This window comes from Bufo bufo, chromosome 2 (assembly GCF_905171765.1).
Source record: "Bufo bufo chromosome 2, aBufBuf1.1, whole genome shotgun sequence".
Taxonomy (NCBI): domain Eukaryota; kingdom Metazoa; phylum Chordata; class Amphibia; order Anura; family Bufonidae; genus Bufo; species Bufo bufo.
Genome location: NC_053390.1, coordinates 754,250,581 through 754,270,467, shown reverse-complemented (window position 1 = coordinate 754,270,467; position 19,887 = coordinate 754,250,581).

Genomic DNA, 19,887 nt, shown 5'->3' with positions numbered 1-19,887 from the left:
ATGAAAATGATTGTGAATGTTTTTTTTTTTTGTTTCACAGTGTTATTGTTTCTTGACCTTTATGAAAATGTTTTGGAAATATTATTTTTCTTTGTGAATCAATTATTGTAAAGAAAAGAATGACCATGCTTTGTATTACACATCAATAAATATCTGCGGATCCATTGTAACAATGCCTGTCCTTAACTGCAAAACAGACAAGAATAGGACATGTTCTATTTGTTTTGTGGAACGGACATGCAGACATACGGAAATGGAATGCACACGGAATCATTTCAGGTTTTTTTTTGCGGACCCATTGAAATGAATGGTTTTGTATACGCACCTGTAAAAAAACAAAACGGAAAAAAAATATGTTCGTTTGCATGAGGCCTTAAACGGAATCGTTCACCATCAACTTCCCTGATAGGGCCCAAGCCCACAAATGTATATTTTTTTCTCCATTCATTATTTTTTTTTTTTTACAGGTCCGTATATGGAACCATTCATTTCAATGGGTCCGCAAAAAAAAACAAAAACTGAAGTTACTCTGTGTGCATTTTGTTTTTGCATGTCCGTTCCTCAAAAAAAATAGACCATATCCTATTATTGAAAGTGATGATCAGCCGGCACTCCGTAACAAATGGCGTGGTGCTCGCGTCCAAGATCACGATCTCATAAATATAGTAAGGAAAGACCGGCACTCACTGTAGCTTGAAGAAAAGGAAATCTTTGTCACATATAATCCGTGACGCGTTGCGACTCACATCTGGAGCCTTCCTCAGACGTATAGGATATGGTACAAACAGAAATAAGCACACGGCATTTAAATAGCCCGCCAAGGCGGAAATGACATCACATTACCATGGTGACGATATCAACAAAACAATTAAACAATTAAGATGTAGCAGGTGAAGAAAATGAAGAAAGGATCCCAGCCGCAATCAATTGACAATTCAAATAGTAAGTATTCCATAATAGCAGTGATAGGGTTAAATGAAGTTTCAAAATAATGATGCCGCTGGGATGTCTTCAAGTTTTCTAAAAGTAAAGAGAAAACAAATTATTTACATGTTATTCTATACAAAAGAGTTATACAACAAAAAATATATCACGGGAACTGGAGATTCACAAAAAGCTGTGGAGGTCGTACTCGCGGTTCAAGCCCTTGGGTTCCAATGTTTGCAAAGTGTGAATCCAGTAGGACTCACGCTTCTTCAACATCTTAACCCTGTCACCACCTCTACGGGGTTGTGAGACATGTTCTATTATCTGGAACCGCAGTTGCGAAATATTATGGTTACAACGTTCAAAGTGGTGCGGTATAGGTAGAAGCAGGTTCTTTTTCCGTATGGTAGATTTATGTTTGGAAAAACGATCCTTCATGCGCATCGAAGTCTCGCCTACATATAATAAGCCACATGGGCACTTTAATAAATAAACAATAAAGTTGCTATTGTAAGTGTAGAAACCATTGATGGGAAATTGTTTTCCTGTATGTGGATGTGAGAAAGACTCACCTTTAATCACGCTGGAACAATGTATGCAGCCTAAACAGGGAAAAGGGCCATTTTTTGTTGTGGATAAAGTCATTTGTCGTTGTGTCTTATGAACACTGCCAATATCAGCCCGCACCACCATATCACGTATATTTTTGTTCCGTTTATAACAGATCAACGGACGATTCTGGAATTCCTCAACTGAGGGATAAGCCCTAGATAATATATTCCAATGGTGATTAATAATTAATCTGCATTTGTGAATCCAAGGATGGAATTTTGAAACAAAAGGAATGCGGGATTTTTTAATAGTTTTATCAACTGTAAGAAGGGCCTTATTCCTCTCCTGGTTAGGTAAAGAAATGGGGTAACCGCGATGTCTAAACCTGTCACTCATCTCACTGAGGCGAGTTTCCTTGATATCAGTCTGAGAGACAATTCTACGGATCCTCTGAAACTGCGAGTGAAGTAATGCTTTTTTTTAGAGTGGGGGGATGGTTGCTAGAATAATGTAAAAGAGAATTTCTATCTGTACTCTTAATATGCAAATCAGTTACTAGAGATCCATCTTGCCCTTTTATAACCACCGTATCAAGAAAACTAATCCTATTGACATCATAGTGTAGAGTAAATTGAAGTTCACTCCACACTGAATTTAAATAGTCGGCAAATTCAAGAAGGGTTCCAATGCCGCCCCGCCACACACAAAACACATCGTCAACAAATCTTCGCCAAAAAATACAATGGAAATTGAGCAAAGTCATTGGGATAAATATATTTGTCTTCGAACCATGACATGTATGTGTTTGCGTACGGCGGTGCGGAATTCGAACCCATCACGGTCCCACAACATTGTTTGTAAAATGTGTCTTGGAAAAGAAAATAATTCTCATGTAGAATAATTTCTAATAAATCAAGAAAAAAGGATTTTTCACGTGTAGTGTAAGTAGAGAGGGATAATAGCCAATCAACCGCACGTACACCCTTAGAATGAATAATAGAGGTATATAGCGAACATACGTCAAACGTTACCAGCAAATCGTCATCCTGTAATGCCAGTGTCATAATTTGTTTCAGAAAATCCTGAGTATCAAGGAGGAAAGAAGGCATGATTTTAGTCAGGGGTGTCAAAACCTTATCAAGCAGAATAGCTGGGGGGGACAGAATAGAGTCAGTCAGAGCAACAATTGGTCGACCAGGGGGCTGATTAAGGGACTTATGTATCTTGGGAAGTGTATAAAACACCGGCGTGACAGGATGATGATTGATCAAGAATTGGCCCAACTTTGGGTCTATAGTTTTATCCTATAGATATATGTCCACTACGGTACAAAGCTTATTTTTAATAGCAAAGACAGGATCCCCTGGTAATGGTTGATAAACCTCAGTGTTAGCTAATTGTCCGAAAATTTCAGAGGTATAATACTCTTTGTCCATAAGGACAAGAGCCCCTCCTTTATCTGCAGGTTTAAGAATCAAAGTGTTGTCCTGTATTAGATCATGAATAGCTTGTTTCTCAACCTGTGAGAGATTATGGGTTAAATGACACCCACTTTGTCTTAAATCCCGCAAAGCTTGTGAATAGTGTTGAGCGAACTTCTGTTTTAAGTTCGGCGTCTAAAGTTCGGCTTCCGGTTAGCGGAGGATCCCGATATGGATTCCGAATTCCGTTGTGGTCCGTGGTAGCGGAATCAATAATCAGCCATTATTGATTCCGCTACCACGGACCACAACGGAATTCGGAATGCATATCGGGATCCCTTGCTAACCGGAAGCTGAACTTTAGACGCCGAACTTAAAACAGAAGTTCGCTCAACACTACTTGTGAAATATCACGTTGGACAAGGGCAATAAATGTCTCAACAGGATGGTAGGATTTTGGCAGTTGAAAAGTACTTTTCAGCCTTAAACCAAAGTCCTGTAAATTAAGTAAAAATTCATCAGTATTAACATTCACATTAGCAATCTTGTAAGGAATAGAAAAATGTGCCTTAAGCCTAATATTATGAAAGAAACGCTGGCAGTCCATGTCTAATTCAAAACTATCAAGTGGAGCCGTAGGACAGAAGGACAGGCCCTTTTCAAGTACATTAAGTTGCACAGGACTCAAGTTTTTAGAGGAAATATTAAAGACTAAAGTTTGATGTGAGTCTGTACCTGAGAGCGCGTTGTCCTGGGGGCATCGAGATTGCCGATAATGACGTCCTGCTCTTCTGGTATTCTTCTTGATGGGGGTCGTTGTCGGCGTCTTCCTAAAAAAGTAGGCCGTTGGGTTCCGGTAGTGGAATCGCTGCCAGACCCAGAAGACATGGAACCTGTGCGACGTTGTGGGCGAGTAAATAAAGGAGTTGCAGTACCTGACAAGTCCTGCCATTTGTAGATACGTTTATTCTGATAATCCTCAGAATCCCTGATGAACTTCTGATGTTTAGTTGCTTCAATATCCTTCCTTAGATCAGTGCAGATTTTTTCAACCTTTAGTTTCAAGGTAGTTAATTCATCCGCCGGCAATGCGTCTTTTAGTTAAGTTTCAATAGACGCTATTTTTTGTTTGCTGGTAGCAATAGCCTCTGTGAGTCCTACTGGAGCGTGAGTCCTACTGGATTCACACTTTGCAAACATTGGAACCCAAGGGCTTGAACCGCGAGTACGACCTCCACAGCTTCTTATGAATCTCCAGTTCCCGTGATATATTTTTTGTTGTATAAATCTTTTGTATAGAATAACATGTACCATTGTTGCAAACCAATGTATCAAATAATTTGTTTTCTCTTTACTTTTAGAAAACTTGAAGACATCCCAGCGGCATCATTACTTTGAAACTTTATTTAACCCTACCACTGCTATTATGAAACACTTACTATTTGAATTGTCAATTGATTGCGGCTGGGATCCTTTCTTCATTTTCTTCACCTGCTACATCTTAATTGTTTAATTGTTTTGTTGATATCGTCACCATGGTAATGTGATGTCATTTCCGCCTTGGCGGGCTATTTAAATGCCGTGTGCTTATTTCTGTTTGCACCATATCCTATACGTCTGAGGAAGGCTCCAGATGTGAGTCGCAACGCGTCACGGATTATATGTGACAATAAAGATTTCCTTTTCTTCAAGCTACAGTGAGTGCTGGTCTTTCCTTACTATATTTATGAGATCGTGATCTTGGACGCGAGCACCACGCCATTTGTTACGGAGTGCCGGCTGATCATCACTTTCATCATTTACTCCGTCTTCAGCGCGAGCACCTGTGGATTTTTCTTTCATGAGTTCTTTCTCTTACACGGATGAAATCGTGTCCAATGTTACCGCTAATGTGGACTTTCTAAAGATCCCTCCTACTGAATTTCTGGGGCGAGAACTGGAGAAAGAGCTGAGGAAGTTAACCTCCTGGGAATTGCATGTCTCCACTCTGGCTGAATACTGCCGCCTACAGCGCATTCCACGTGGATTAAGGGTCCATCTTCGACCCACTTTCTTTTGCGACAATATTGAGTATTGTACTCACTTTGCCAACATCCTCAACAAATGTTCCACGGACCTTATGGTTCTAACTATCGAATTCCTCACAGAGGCTATTGCTACCAGAAAACAAAAAATAGCGTCTATTGAAACTCAACTAAAAGACGCATTGCTGGCGGATGAATTAACTACCTTGAAACTAAAGGTTGAAAAAATCTGCACTGATCTAAGGAAGGATATTGAAGCAACTAAACGTCAGAAGTTCATCAGGGATTCTGAGGATTATCAGAATAAACGTATCTACAAATGGCAGGACTTGTCAGGTACTGCAACTCCTTTATTTACTCGCCCACAACGTCGCACAGGTTCCATGTCTTCTGGGTCTGGCAGCGATTCCACTACCGAAACCCAACGGCCTACTTTTTTAGGAAGACGCCGACAACGACCCCCATCAAGAAGAATACCAGAAGAGCAGGACGTCATTATCGGCGGTCTCGATGCCCCCAGGACAACGCGCTCTCAGGTACAGACTCACATCAAACTTTAGTCTTTAATATTTCCTCTAAAAACTTGAGTCCTGTGCAACTTAATGTACAGTACAGACCAAAAGTTTGGACACACCTTCTCATTCAAAGAGTTTTCTTTATTTCCATGACTATGAAGGCATCAAAACTATGAATTAACACATGTGGAATTATATACATAACAAACAAGTGTGAAACAACTGAAAATATGTCATATTCTAGGTTCTTCAAAGTAGCCACCTTTTGCTTGGATTACTGCTTTGCACACTCTTGGCATTCTCTTGATGAGCTTCAAGAGGTAGTCCCCTGAAATGGTCTTCCAACAGTCTTGAAGGAGTTCCCTAAGATGCTTAGCACTTGTTGGCCCTTTTGCCTTCACTCTGTGGTCCAGCTCACCCTAAACCATCTCAATTGGGTTCAGGTCCGGTGACTGTGGAGGCCAGGTCATCTGGCGCAGCACCCCATCACTCTCCTTCATGGTCAAATAGCCCTTACTTTCAAAGTTTTCCCAATTTTTCGGCTGACTGACTGACCTTCATTTCTTAAAGTAATGATGGCCACTCGTTTTTCTTTACTTAGCTGCTTTTTTCTTGCCATAATGCAAATTCTATCAGTCTATTCAGTAGGACTATCAGCTGTGTATCCACCTGACTTCTCCTCAACGCAACTGATGGTCCCAACCCCATTTATAAGGCAAGAAATCCCACTTATTAAACCTGACAGGGCTACACCTGTGAAGTGAAAACCATTTCAGGGGACTACCTCTTGAAGCTCATCAAGAGAATGCCAAGAGTGTGCAAAGCAGTAATCCAAGCAAAAGGTGGCTACTTTGAAGAACCTAGAATATGACATATTTTCAGTTGTTTCACACTTGTTTGTTATGTATATAATTCCACATGTGTTAATTTATAGTTTTGATGCCTTCAGTGTGAATCTACAATTTTCATAGTCATGAAAATAAAGAAAACTCTTTGAATGAGAAGGTGTGTGCAAACTTTTGGTCTGTACTGTACTTGAAAAGGGCCTGTCCTTCTGTCCTACGGCTCCACTTGATAGTTTTGAATTAGACATGGACTGCCAGCGTTTCTTTCATAATATTAGGCTTAAGGCACATTTTTCTATTCCTGACAAGATTGCTAATGTGAATGTTAATACTGATGAATTTTTACTTAATTTACAGGACTTTGGTTTAAGGCTGAAAAGTACTTTTCAACTGCCAAAATCCTACCATCCTGTTGAGACATTTATTGCCCTTGTCCAACGTGATATTTCACAAGTAGTGTTAAGCGAACTTCTGTTTTAAGTTCGGCGTCTAAAGTTCGGCTTCCGGTTAGCAAGGGATCCCGATATGGATTCCGAATTCCGTTGTGGTCCGTGGTAGCGGAATCAATAATGGCCGATTATTGATTCCGCTACCACGGAATTCGGAATCCATATCAGGATCCTCCGCTAACCGGAAGCCGAACTTTAGACGCCGAACTTAAAACAGAAGTTCGCTCAACACTATTCACAAGCTTTGCGGGATTTAAGACAAAGTGGGTGTCATCTAACCCATAATCTCTCACAGGTTGAGAAACAAGCTATTCATGATCTAATACAGGACAACACTTTGATTCTTAAACCTGCAGATAAAGGAGGGGCTCTTGTCCTTATGGACAAAGAGTATTATACCTCTGAAATTTTGGGACAATTAGCTAACACTGAGGTTTATCAACCATTACCAGGGGATCCTGTCTTTGCTATTAAAAATAAGCTTTGTACCGTAGTGGACATATATCTACAGGATAAAACTATAGACCCAAAGTTGGGCCAATTCTTGATCAATCATCATCCTGTCACGCCGGTGTTTTATACACTTCCCAAGATACATAAGTCCCTTAATCAGCCCCCTGGTCGACCAATTGTTGCTCTGACTGACTCTATTCTGTCCCCCCCAGCTATTCTGCTTGATAAGGTTTTGACACCCCTGACTAAAATCATGCCTTCTTTCCTCCTTGATACTCAGGATTTTCTGAAACAAATTATGACACTGGCATTACAGGATGACGATTTGCTGGTAACTTTTGACGTATGTTCGCTATATACCTCTATTATTCATTCTAAGGGTGTACGTGCGGTTGATTGGCTATTATCCCTCTCTACTTACACTACACGTGAAAAATCAATTTTTCTTGAATTTTTAGAAATTATTCTACATGAGAATTATTTTCTTTTCCAAGACACATTTTACAAACAATGTTGTGGGACCGCGATGGGTTCGAATGCCGCACTGCTGTACGCAAACACATACATGTCATGGTTCGAAGACAAATATATTTATCCCAATGACTTATTCAATTTCCATTGTATTTTTTGGTGAAGATTTGTTGACGATGTGTTTTGTGTGTGGCGGGGCGGCATTCGAACCCTTCTTGAATTTGCCGACTATTTAAATTCAGTGTGGAGTGAACTCCAATTTACTCTACACTATGATGTCAATAGGATTAGTTTTCTTGATACGGTGGTTATAAAAGGGCAAGATGGATCGCTAGTAACTGATTTGCATATTAAGAGTACAGATAGAAATTCTCTTTTACATTATTCTAGCAACCATCCCCCCACTCTAAAAAAAGCATTACCTCACTCGCAGTTTCAGAGGATCCGTAGAATTGTCTCTCAGACTGATATCAAGGAAACTCGCCTCAGTGAGATGAGTGACAGGTTTAGACATCGCGGTTACCCCATTTCTTTACTTAACCAGGAGAGGAATAAGGCCCTTCTTACAGTTGATAAAACTATTAAAAAATCCTGCATTCCTTTTGTTTCAAAATTCCATCCTTGGATTCACAAATGCAGATTAATTATTAATCACCATTGGAATATATTATCTAGGTCTTATCCCTCAGTTGAGGAATTCCAGAATCGTCCGTTGATCTGTTATAAACGGAACAAAAATATACGTGATATGGTGGTGCGGGCTGATATTGGCAGTGTTCATAAGACACAACGACAAATGACTTTATCTACACCAAAAAATGGCACTTTTCCCTGTTTAGGCTGCATACATTGTTCCAGCGTGATTAAAGGTGAGTCTTTCTCACATCCACATACAGGAAAACAATTTCCCATCAAGGGTTTCTACACTTACAATAGCAACTTTATTGTTTATTTATTAAAGTGCCCATGTGGCTTATTATATGTAGGCGAGACTTCGATGCGCATGAAGGATCGTTTTTCCAAACATAAATCTACCATACGGAAAAAGAACCTGCTCTTACCTATACCGCACCACTTTGAACGTTGTAACCATAATATTTCGCAACTGCGGTTCCAGATAATAGAACATGTCTCACAACCCCGTAGAGGTGGTGACAGGGTTAACATGTTGAAGAAGCGTGAGTCCTACTGGATTCACACTTTGCAAACATTGGAACCCAAGGGCTTGAACCGCGAGTACGACCTCCACAGCTTCTTGTGAATCTCCAGTTCCCGTGAGATATATATATATATATTTTTTTTTTTGTTGTTGTATAACCCTTTTGTATAGAATAACATGTACCATTGTTGCAAACCAATGTATCAAATAATTTGTTTTCTCTTTACTTTTAGAAAACTTGAAGACATCCCAGCGGCATCATTACTTTGAAACTTTATTTAACCCTACCACTGCTATTATGAAACACTTACTATTTGAATTGTCAATTGATTGCGGCTCGGATCCTTTCTTCCTTTTCTTCACCTGCTACATCTTAATTGTTTAATTGTTTTGTTGATATCGTCACCTTGGTAATGTGATGTCATTTCCGCCTTGGCGGGCTATTTAAATGCCGTGTGCTTATTTCTGTTTGTACCATATCCTATACGTCTGAGGAAGGCTCCAGATGTGAGTCGCAACGCGTCACGGATTATATGTGACAATAAAGATTTCCTTTTCTTCAAGCTACAGTGAGTGCCGGTCTTTCCTTACCATATCCTATTATTGTCCTCATTACGAACAAGGGAACAAGGATAGGACTGTTCTATTAGGAGCCAGTGGTTCCGTTCCGCAAAATACGGAATGCACATGGACGTCATCCATATATTTTGCAGATCCATGTTTTGCTGACGACAAAATACATATAGTCATGTGCAAGAGCCCTTAAGCAGTTTATTTTTTTCATGATAATTTCTCCTAATACGCAAATTTGCCATTAGTTGCAATGGGGGCATCACCCTTGCTCATGTTGAACCAAAGCTCCACTCCTTTACTCCCCGCTGCTTTACCATTACCTGGCCCTGATAATAAAAGCAGACGGAGGGGCTGGCTACAGAAATGACTGGAGCTTAAGTGCAACAAAAGCAATGGTGAGGCCCTCACTGAACCACAGTTATGTGTCTATGCAAACGGTTTGGTAGGCAAGTTGCTGGTGACAGATTCTCTTTACAGATAAGTGGGATAGACGGCTCTACTTTTCAAGCAAATGGTAGAGGTGCAGAGACTGCTAAGTCTGACTCACCTAGTCAGAGGAGTAGAATTGAGAAATAAAAGGATAAGCAGGCACACTCTTATTTGGGTCAATCTATTTTGATTTATTTATAATATTAAAATATTGTTGTAGTTGTAGGGTCTTTTTTTCCGCATAAGAAATTATATATTAAAATATAAATGAGTGCTAGTAGTAAAAGTCATAGGACCAATGGTTCAAAGTTAAGAGTCTATGAAAATGTCCTTTATGATAAAAATGGTAAAATGTAAAAAATGTAATAAAATATAAGTGGGGATTCGCCACTGGATAGAGGATGAATAATCGCCACTGGATAGAGGATAAATGATGCGCCTTTTATAGTGATGCTTCTGTTTGTGGAATAGTTTTTCATAAGTCAATGCATTGATAATCTTGTGTTGAGCTAGGGATGATCTTCTTTAAATCAATACTTCACGGTATATACACTGCTCAAAAAAATAAAGGGAACACTTAAACAACACAATGTAACTCCAAGTCAATCACACTTCTGTGAAATCAAACTGTCCACTTAGGAAGCAACACTGAGTGACAATCAATTTCACATGCTGTTGTGCAAATGGGATAGACAACAGGTGGAAATTATAGGCAATTAGCAAGACACCCCCAATAAAGGAGTGGTTCTGCAGGTGGTGACCACAGACCACTTCTCAGTTCCTATGCTTCCTGGCTGATGTTTTGGTCACTTTTGAATGCTGGCGGTGCTTTCACTCTAGTGGTAGCATGAGACGGAGTCTACAACCCACACAAGTGGCTCAGGTAGTGCAGCTTATCCAGGATGGCACATCAATGCGAGCTGTGGCAAGAAGGTTTGCTGTGTCTGTCAGCGTAGTGTCCAGAGCATGGAGGCGCTACCAGGAGACAGGCCAGTACATCAGGAGACGTGGAGGAGGCCGTAAGAGGGCAACAACCCAGCAGCAGGACCGCTACCTCCGCCTTTGTGCAAGGAGGAACAGGAGGAGCACTGCAAAAGCCCTGCAAAATGACCTCCAGCAGGCCACAAATGTGCATGTGTCTGCTCAAACGGTCAGAAACAGACTCCATGAGGGTGATATGAGGGCCCGACGTCCACAGGTGGGGGCTGTGCTTACAGCCCAACACAATGCAGGACGTTTGGCATTTGGCAGAGAACACCAAGATTGGCAAATTCGCCACTGGCGCCCTGTGCTCTTCACAGATGAAAGCAGGTTCACACTGAGCACATGTGACAGATGTGACAGAGTCTGGAGACGCCGTGGAGAACATTCTGCTGCCTGCAACATCCTCCAGCATGACCGGTTTGGCATTGGGTCAGTAATGGTGTGGGGTGGCATTTCTTTGGAGGGACGCACAGCCCTCCATGTGCTCGCCAGAGGTAGCCTGACTGCCATTAGGTACCGAGATGAGATCCTCAGACCCCTTGTGAGACCATATGCTGGTGCGGTTGGCCCTGGGTTTCTCCTAATGCAAGACAATGCTAGACCTCATGTGGTTGGAGTGTGTCAGCAGTTCCTGCAAGAGAAAGGCATTGATGCTATGGACTGGCCCGCCCGTTCCCCAGACCTGAATCCAATTGAGCACATCTGGGACATTATGTCTTGCTCTATCCACCAACGTCACGTTGCACCACAGACTGTCCAGGAGTTGGCAGATGCTTTAGTCCAGGTCTGGGAGGAGATCCCTCAGGAGACCGTCCGCCACCTCATCAGGAGCATGCACAGGCGTTGTAGGGAGGTCATACAGGCACGTGGAGGCCACACACACTACTGAGCCTCATTTTGACTTGTTTTAAGGACATTACATCAAAGTTGGATCAGCCTGTAGTGTGTTTTTCCACTTTAATTTTGAGTGTGACTCCAAATCCAGAACTCCATGGGTTAAAAAATTTGATTTCCATTTTTTTATTTTTATGTGATTTTGTTGTCAGCACATTCAACTATGTAAAGAACAAAGTATTTCAAAAAAATATTTAAGTAATTCAGATCTAGGATGTGTTATTTTTGTGTTCCCTTTATTTTTTTGAGCAGTGTATAACAATATACACTTACCTAAAGAATTATCAGGAACACCATACTAATACGGTGTTGGACCCCCTTTTGCCTTCAGAACTGCCTTAATTCTACGTGGCATTGATGTTGATAGGCCATGTTGATAGGATAGCCTCTTGCAGTTGATGGAGATTTGAGGGATGCACATCCAGGGCACGAAGCTCCCATTCCACCACATCCCAAAGATGCTCTATTGGGTTGAGATCTGGTGACTATGGGGGCCATTTTAGTACAGTGAACTCATTGTCATGTTCAAGAAACCAATTTGAAATGATTCAAGCTTTGTGACATGGTGCATTATCCTGCTGGAAGTAGCCATTAGAGGATGGGTACATGGTGGTCATGAAGGGATGGACATGGTCAGAAACAATGCTCAGGTAGCCCGTGGCATTTAAACGATGCCCAATTGGCACTAAGGGGCCTAAAGTGTGCCCAGAAAACATCCCCCACACCATTATACCACCACCACCAGCCTGCACAGTGGTAACAAGGCATGATGGATACATGTTCTCATTCTGTTTACGCCAAATTCGGACTCTACCATTTGAATGTCTCAACAGAAATCGAGACTCATCAGACCAGGCAACATTTCTCCAGTCTTCAACAGTCCAATTTTGGTGAGCTTGTGCAAATTGTAGCCTCTTTTTCCTATTTGTAGTGGAGATGAGTGGTACCCGGTGTTGTCTTCTGCTGTTGTAGCCCATTCGCCTCAAGGTTGTGAGTGTTGTGGCTTCACAAATGCTTTGCTGCATACCTCGGTTGTAGCGAGTGGTTATTTCAGTCAACGTTGCTCTTCTATCAGCTTGAATCAGTCGGCCCATTCTCGTCTGACCTCTAGCATCCACAAGGCAATTTTGCCCACAGGACTGCCGCATACTTGATGTTTTTTCCTTTTCACACCATTCTTTGTAAACCCTAGAAATGGTTGTGCGTGAAAATCCCAGTAACTGAGCAGATTGTGAAATACTCAGACCGGCCCGTCTGGCACCAACAACCATGCCACACTCAAAATTGCTTAAATCACCTTTCTTTCCCATTCTGACATTCAGTTTGGAGTTCAGGAGATTGTCTTGACCAGGACCACCCCCCTAAATGAATTGAAGCAACTGCCATGTGATTGGTTGACTAGATAATTGCATTAATGAGAAATAGAACAGGTGTTCCTAATAATTCTTTAGGTGAGTGTATATGTGGTACAAATAGCTGTATCTTTGTACAATGCTGTAGGAAGAAGGGATGCTCTGTGCCCTGATGAAGGGAGAGACTCCCGAAACGCGTTTAAGAAGCCTATAGAGGATTGCTGGAACACTAATTACTGTGCACCATCCTAACCAGAGCAAAAGGAGCGCTTTGAAAAAAACATTGAGAAGATCGCGATCTAGTTACCGCCCGCTTCACACTCCAGACGCGCGAACCACGCCCCCCGGCGTCCTAGGCAACACGAGGCACGCTGACAACTTCTCCAAACTGCTCTGAACTCCAGAAACTCTCCCAGGAACAGCCGACTGTCTTTGGAGGACCTGATACAACAGCGCCGGTTAAAGGGTAAGTGATCTCTGTAGCCAGAGACAGTGTGGGACGCCGCACTCAGGCACAGAGCATCCCTTCTTCCCACAGCATTGTACAAAGATACAGCTATTTGTACCACATATATATTGTTATATATACCGTGAAGTATTGATTTAAAGAAGATCATCCCTAGCTCAACACAAGATTACCAATGCATTGACTTATGAAAAACTATTCCACAAACAGAAGCATCACTATAAAAGGCTATCCTCTATCCAGTGGCGATTATTCATCCTCTATCCAGTGGCGAATCCCCACTTATATTTTACATTTTACCATTTTTATCATAAAGGACATTTTCATAGACTCTTAACTTTGAACCATTGATCCTATGACTTTTACTACTAGCACTCATTCATATTTTAATATATAATTTCTCATGCGGAAAAAAAGACCCTACAACTACAACAATATTTTAATATTATAAATAAATCAAAATAGATTGACCCAAATAAGAGTGTGCCTGCTTATCCTTTTATTTCTCGGATTCTCTTTACAGATGACCTGTACACTGTCTGTACGTGTCTCTTGTAGTAAATTCCTGCATTCCCTCTGATGTCACATTGCTGGAAAATTAATAGAACTCTGCCTTGTTGTTATAAAGGGGTTTGAACATACGAACATCAAATCGCTTTTACCATAGACTGTAATAGTGTATTATTGCAGTCTATGGGAAACTTGATGTGTTCTTATTGAGCTTTGCCTTCATTTGGCTCCCAGCTGCCAAAGCAACTAAATGGTTCCCATGATCTCATCATGGGGGGGGGGGGGAGTGGTTGAATACTGAGAGCAACCCAAACCGGGTAAATGACTCCTCAGATGCCATGGTCGCAATTGACCTTTGCCTCTAAGGTGTTAATGGTCCATTATCGGAGTTGCCTACCAGGAGGTATCTACTGTGTAACCCAACAGTCACCTATAGGCTATGGCGCCAAAACAGTTCCTGTGTGGGCGCCATCTTTACAAACAACATCTGCCGTACTGTATGAACAGATGTGATAAAGGGGTTAACTGCTGAAAAAAATGAATGAGACGAGTCTCCTGTTCCATATTATATGTTTTTCTGTAAATTTGCATTTGGTGAAATAACCTGTAGCTGCTGAAATATATGAGGAATTGGAAGCTGAACACTGACTTTTTGACACTGACAATATTTTCTGGATACAGAGCCATGTTAGCAAAGCCGAATCGGTTGTAATAAAGTGTATCCTTTACCTGTGATAGGGCAATCTTTTACTACAGGAATGTTTGTGTTGTTACTTAAAGTTAATAAGAGTAATATATTGTAACAATGAGATTTCTTCTGCGACAGCTCACAAATTGTAAGGTTGTTAGAAGGAGTAGTAGTGTAATTGTTCTAACAGATAGATTTTCCTGCTACTTGTAGGAATTCGTATTATGATGATCGAAGAAACAATAACAGAATTCAGGGAAGATCACTTTACAAGATGAGGAGCTTTGAAGTGGCTTCTGTACATTGTATCTGTAGCCTCTGAGCACAATAAGGCAGATCTGTGTGAATGGAGTCTGTCCAGTCCATGGGAATTCATATTACGGACCTACGGGCACTCCTTGTGCAATTATATGGTAAATCCAGGAGGCACCATATTCTTCCATAGAACCAAAGTCTGCATGAATTAATGAGAAAAAAAACTCTGTATGAAGCTTTATCAAATCAGAGGTACATTATGGGCCCATATTAATAAATGGGTTGTCGTGTGTCAGGAATTGCTAAGCTAAATGCACCAAAATTTTCACTCAATTTCAACAAAAAAACCTGGTGTGCTTGTGCAAGATTTATTATGTATGTTAGGTGCTTTTTGTGCCTGAAAAAATGGCACATGGCCTGAGGCGCAACAACATTTAACCAAAATTGTGCCGTGTTGTGTGAAATACTGCAGAAGAGTGTCCGACATGTCAACAATGAACCATATCTTTCCCATATAATACTGACAAAAATTGGAGCATCTTCTGCCTGCCTGATCTTTTGGCGGTGATTTTGGAGCTTTTCTGCCTCAAAATCTGCTCCAAAAAATACCTCAAACCATTTCAATGGGAGGCAGCACTTGCTTTTTTTTTTACACGTGGAAAAAAGAAGCAGCATGCCCTACCTTGGGGCAGAATCAGAGCTGAATCTCCCATTGAAATGAATAGGAACAGTTACAAATAAGTCCATGCATTTTGTGCGTGTTTTTGGCGGCTGCTTCAAAAACATCAAGTTTTGTATTGAACCCATTGGTTAAAAAAAAACACACCATAAGAACTCATCAAAATGTGTAAAAAAATATGCACGAAAAAAGACATGTGAAAAAAAATGTGTATTCTGCGCTGATTTTTTTAAGTGTGTTTTCAAAATCTGTTGTGTGAACTGCCCCTAAATCTGAGTGGAAATGAATACAGAAGATTTACAGATTTTTATTTTTATTTTTTATTCTCACCATATGCTACAGAAACCCACTCATAACTAGAATTATGCTATGAATGTTAAATCTGCAGCTCATCTCACTGTTTGCAGTGCAAAGGGTAATATCCACATCAAATCCGCACCCAAATCTGCATCAAAACCTGTATATACAGTAACACCTCTGCAGTTGGAATGCATGTGAAAAGTGATGAGACATCAGTAATGTACACCATAATTGCTAAATTTGCTAAAAGTTTGTGTTTGATATGTAGTCAAACACGTCATGGAAAAGGAAAAGACAAAATTACGAGACCACAACTAGTGAGCGAAGCATAGCTTTCGAAGTGAAATTAGGTCAGAAGTTTAGGAAAACTTTGATTTGCAACAAATTCGACTTTCCACGCGTTTTGTGGTAATAAATCAAGTTCTCCTAAAATGGCTGCACGTGTTGCAAAGCGAAACTAAGTGTAGAGGAGACAAGCCCGGAAACGCAAGATCACCTATAATGCCGTGCAGTCAGCCAATCCGCTACCATTAACAATGAAGTTCAACTATACATTGCGGTTTTCATTATTAATGAAAAGGTGGTGCGGGCTAATTGGCCATGTAGTTCTTCACCGCAGCATGGCCACAACCTCCCCTCAGCATGGCAGCTCCATGTGGCCGTACCTTAAGGCAGAGTGGCCTGGTTATACTTGATTTAGGCCTCTTGTACGCAAAAGTATTTTCTTTCTGTGTCCATTCCGTTTTTTTTGCATACCGAATACAGAATCATTAATTTCAATGGATCCACAAAAAAAACGGAAGGTACTCCGGGGGCATTCAGTTTCCGTATGTCCGTATTTCCGTTCTGCAAAAAAATAGAACATGTCCTATTATTACGGACAAGGATAGTACTGTTCTATTAGAGGCCAGCTGTTCGGTTCCGCAAAATAGGGAATGCACACAGACATCATCCGTATTTTTGGCGAATCCTTTGTTTGTGGACCGCAAAATACATACGGTCATGTGCAAGAGGCCTTATAGCAATTCACGATTAATTATTTCATAGCAAATCACATTTCTTGTAGAACTTTGGCGAAGCTGGCAAATATAATTTTTAAAAACTTCGCTCATCTCTAACAAAAACCTTAATATTACAGGCTGGCTGCAGCTGGACATACAGGGAGTGCAGAATTATTAGGCAAGTTGTATTTTTTAGGATTAATTTTATTATTGAACAACAACCATGTTCTCAATGAACCCAAAAAACTCATTAATATCAAAGCTGAATATTTTTGGAAGTAGTTTTTAGTTTGTTTTTAGTTTTAGCTATTTTAGGGGGATATCTGTGTGTGCAGGTGACTATTACTGTGCATAATTATTAGGCAACTTAACAAAAAACAAATATATACCCATTTCAATTATTTATTTTTACCAGTGAAACCAATATAACATCTCAACATTCACAAATATACATTTCTGACATTCAAAAACAAAACAAAAACAAATCAGTGACCAATATAGCCACCTTTCTTTGCAAGGACACTCAAAAGCCTGCCATCCATGGATTCTGTCAGTGTTTTGATCTGTTCACCATCAACATTGCGTGCAGCAGCAACCACAGCCTCCCAGACACTGTTCAGAGAGGTGTACTGTTTTCCCTCCTTGTAAATCTCACATTTGATGATGGACCACAGGTTCTCAATGGGGTTCAGATCAGGTGAACAAGGAGGCCATGTCATTAGATTTTCTTCTTTTATACCCTTTCTTGCCAGCCACGCTGTGGAGTACTTGGACGCGTGTGATGGAGCATTGTCCTGCATGAAAATCATGTTTTTCTTGAAGGATGCAGACTTCTTCCTGTACCACTGCTTGAAGAAGGTGTCTTCCAGAAACTGGCAGTAGGACTGGGAGTTGAGTTTGACTCCATCCTCAACCCGAAAAGGCCCCACAAGCTCATCTTTGATGATACCAGCCCAAACCAGTACTCCACCTCCACCTTTCTGGCGTCTGAGTCGGACTGGAGCTCTCTGCCCTTTACCAATCCAGCCTCGGGCCCATCCATCAGGCCCATCAAGACTCACTCTCATTTCATCAGTCCATAAAACCTTAGAAAAATCAGTCTTGAGATATTTCTTGGCCCAGTCTTGACGTTTCAGCTTGTGTCTCTTGTTCAGTGGTGGTCGTCTTTCAGCCTTTCTTACCTTGGCCATGTCTCTGAGTATTGCACACCTTGTGCTTTTGGGCACTCCAGTGATGTTGCAGCTCTGAAATATGGCCAAACTGGTGGCAAGTGGCATCTTGGCAGCTGCACGCTTGACTTTTCTCCGTTCATGGGCAGCTAGTTTGCGCCTTGGTTTTTCCACACGCTTCTTGCGACCCTGTTGACTATTTTGAATGAAACGCTTGATTGTTCGATGATCACGCTTCAGAAGCTTTGCAATTTTAAGAGTGCTGCATCCCTCTGCAAGATATCTCACTATTTTTTACTTTTCTGAGCCTGTCAAGTCCTTCTTTTGACCCATTTTGCCAAAGGAAAGGAAGTTGCCTAATAATTATGCACACCTAATATAGGGTGTTGATGTCATTAGACCACACCCCTTCTCATTACAGAGATGCACATCACCTAATATGCTTAATTGGTAGTAGGCTTTCGAGCCTATACAGCTTGGAGTAAGACAACATGCATAAAGAGGATGATCTGGTCAAAATACTCATTTGCCTAATAATTCTGCACGCAGTGTATACATAAGACTATGGTTACTGTACACCAAGACCCTTTACTTTTTTAACTATAGAGAGATCAAAACTAGTGTTGGTCGAGCACCAAAATGATCGGGTGCTCGAGTAGAACACCTTCGGATGCTCGGGTGCTCTACCGAGCACCCGAGCACAAGGGAAGTCAATGGGAGAACCCGAGCATAAAACCAGGCACCCCCTGCTCTGAAGATAAGAAGGTGCTTGGTTCACATGAAAAGGTCAGAAATTGATGTAATCACCACCGAAATGCTTCTGTAACAACATGGGGAGGATGTCTGGATGCATCTTGGACTCGCAGGTCGCTGCTGGGAACGATGTTGTCCGAGTAGTACGCCACTTTTACAGACTGAAAATAATACGCACAAAACCAAATAAAAAAATCGATTTTAGAGAAAAAAATGATATGAATTATTTCCTGTATATTTACTTGTATATAAAGTGCAAGTGCTGCCAAAAATTACAAGGAAGCACTCCGATACAACCTGTATATCACATAAAGGAAGGCCTCGTTCACATTGGGGTAAAATTGTTCAGGTAGTGGGACTCCTACACTCATAAAGCCTATGCACTAAGGGAAAGGGCTGCCAAAAATTACAAGGAACCGGCACTCCAATACACCCTTTATCACACATAAAAGAGGGCATCATACACACCCTTGAAAAATTATGATTGATGGCCTGCTGGTGACCCTCAAAAGCATTAGGAGCAAGGGCCTGCTGGTGACCCTTTAAAACATTAGGGGCAAGGGCCTGCTGCTGATCCTACCATCTAAATCTAGGCCACGCATCAGGTTGAGAGTGCTGGCAGGGTGTCATAAAACTGTCCCAGGCCTTGGAGAGTGTTTCCCTGACTCTGTTGGTACTGCTGTGTGTTCCCCTCGTCTCCCCTTCTCGATTGGCCAAGGAACTACGTACTCTGCAGCCAGCGTTGTCAGATGGAAATTTTTGAAGCATTTTTTCCACAAGGACATTCTGGTTTTGCACCATTTTGCTCATCCTCTCCACTACAGGAATGAGAGATGTGAAATTCTCTTTGAAGCAGGGGTCGAGAAGGGTGAACAACCAGTAATCGGTGTTGGTCAAAATGCGTACAACGCGAGGGTCACGGGAAAGGCAGCCTTACATAAAGTCAGCCATGTGTGCCAAAATCCCAACAGACAAGACTTCGCTGTCCTCATCAGGAGGATGACTCTCAATCTCCTCA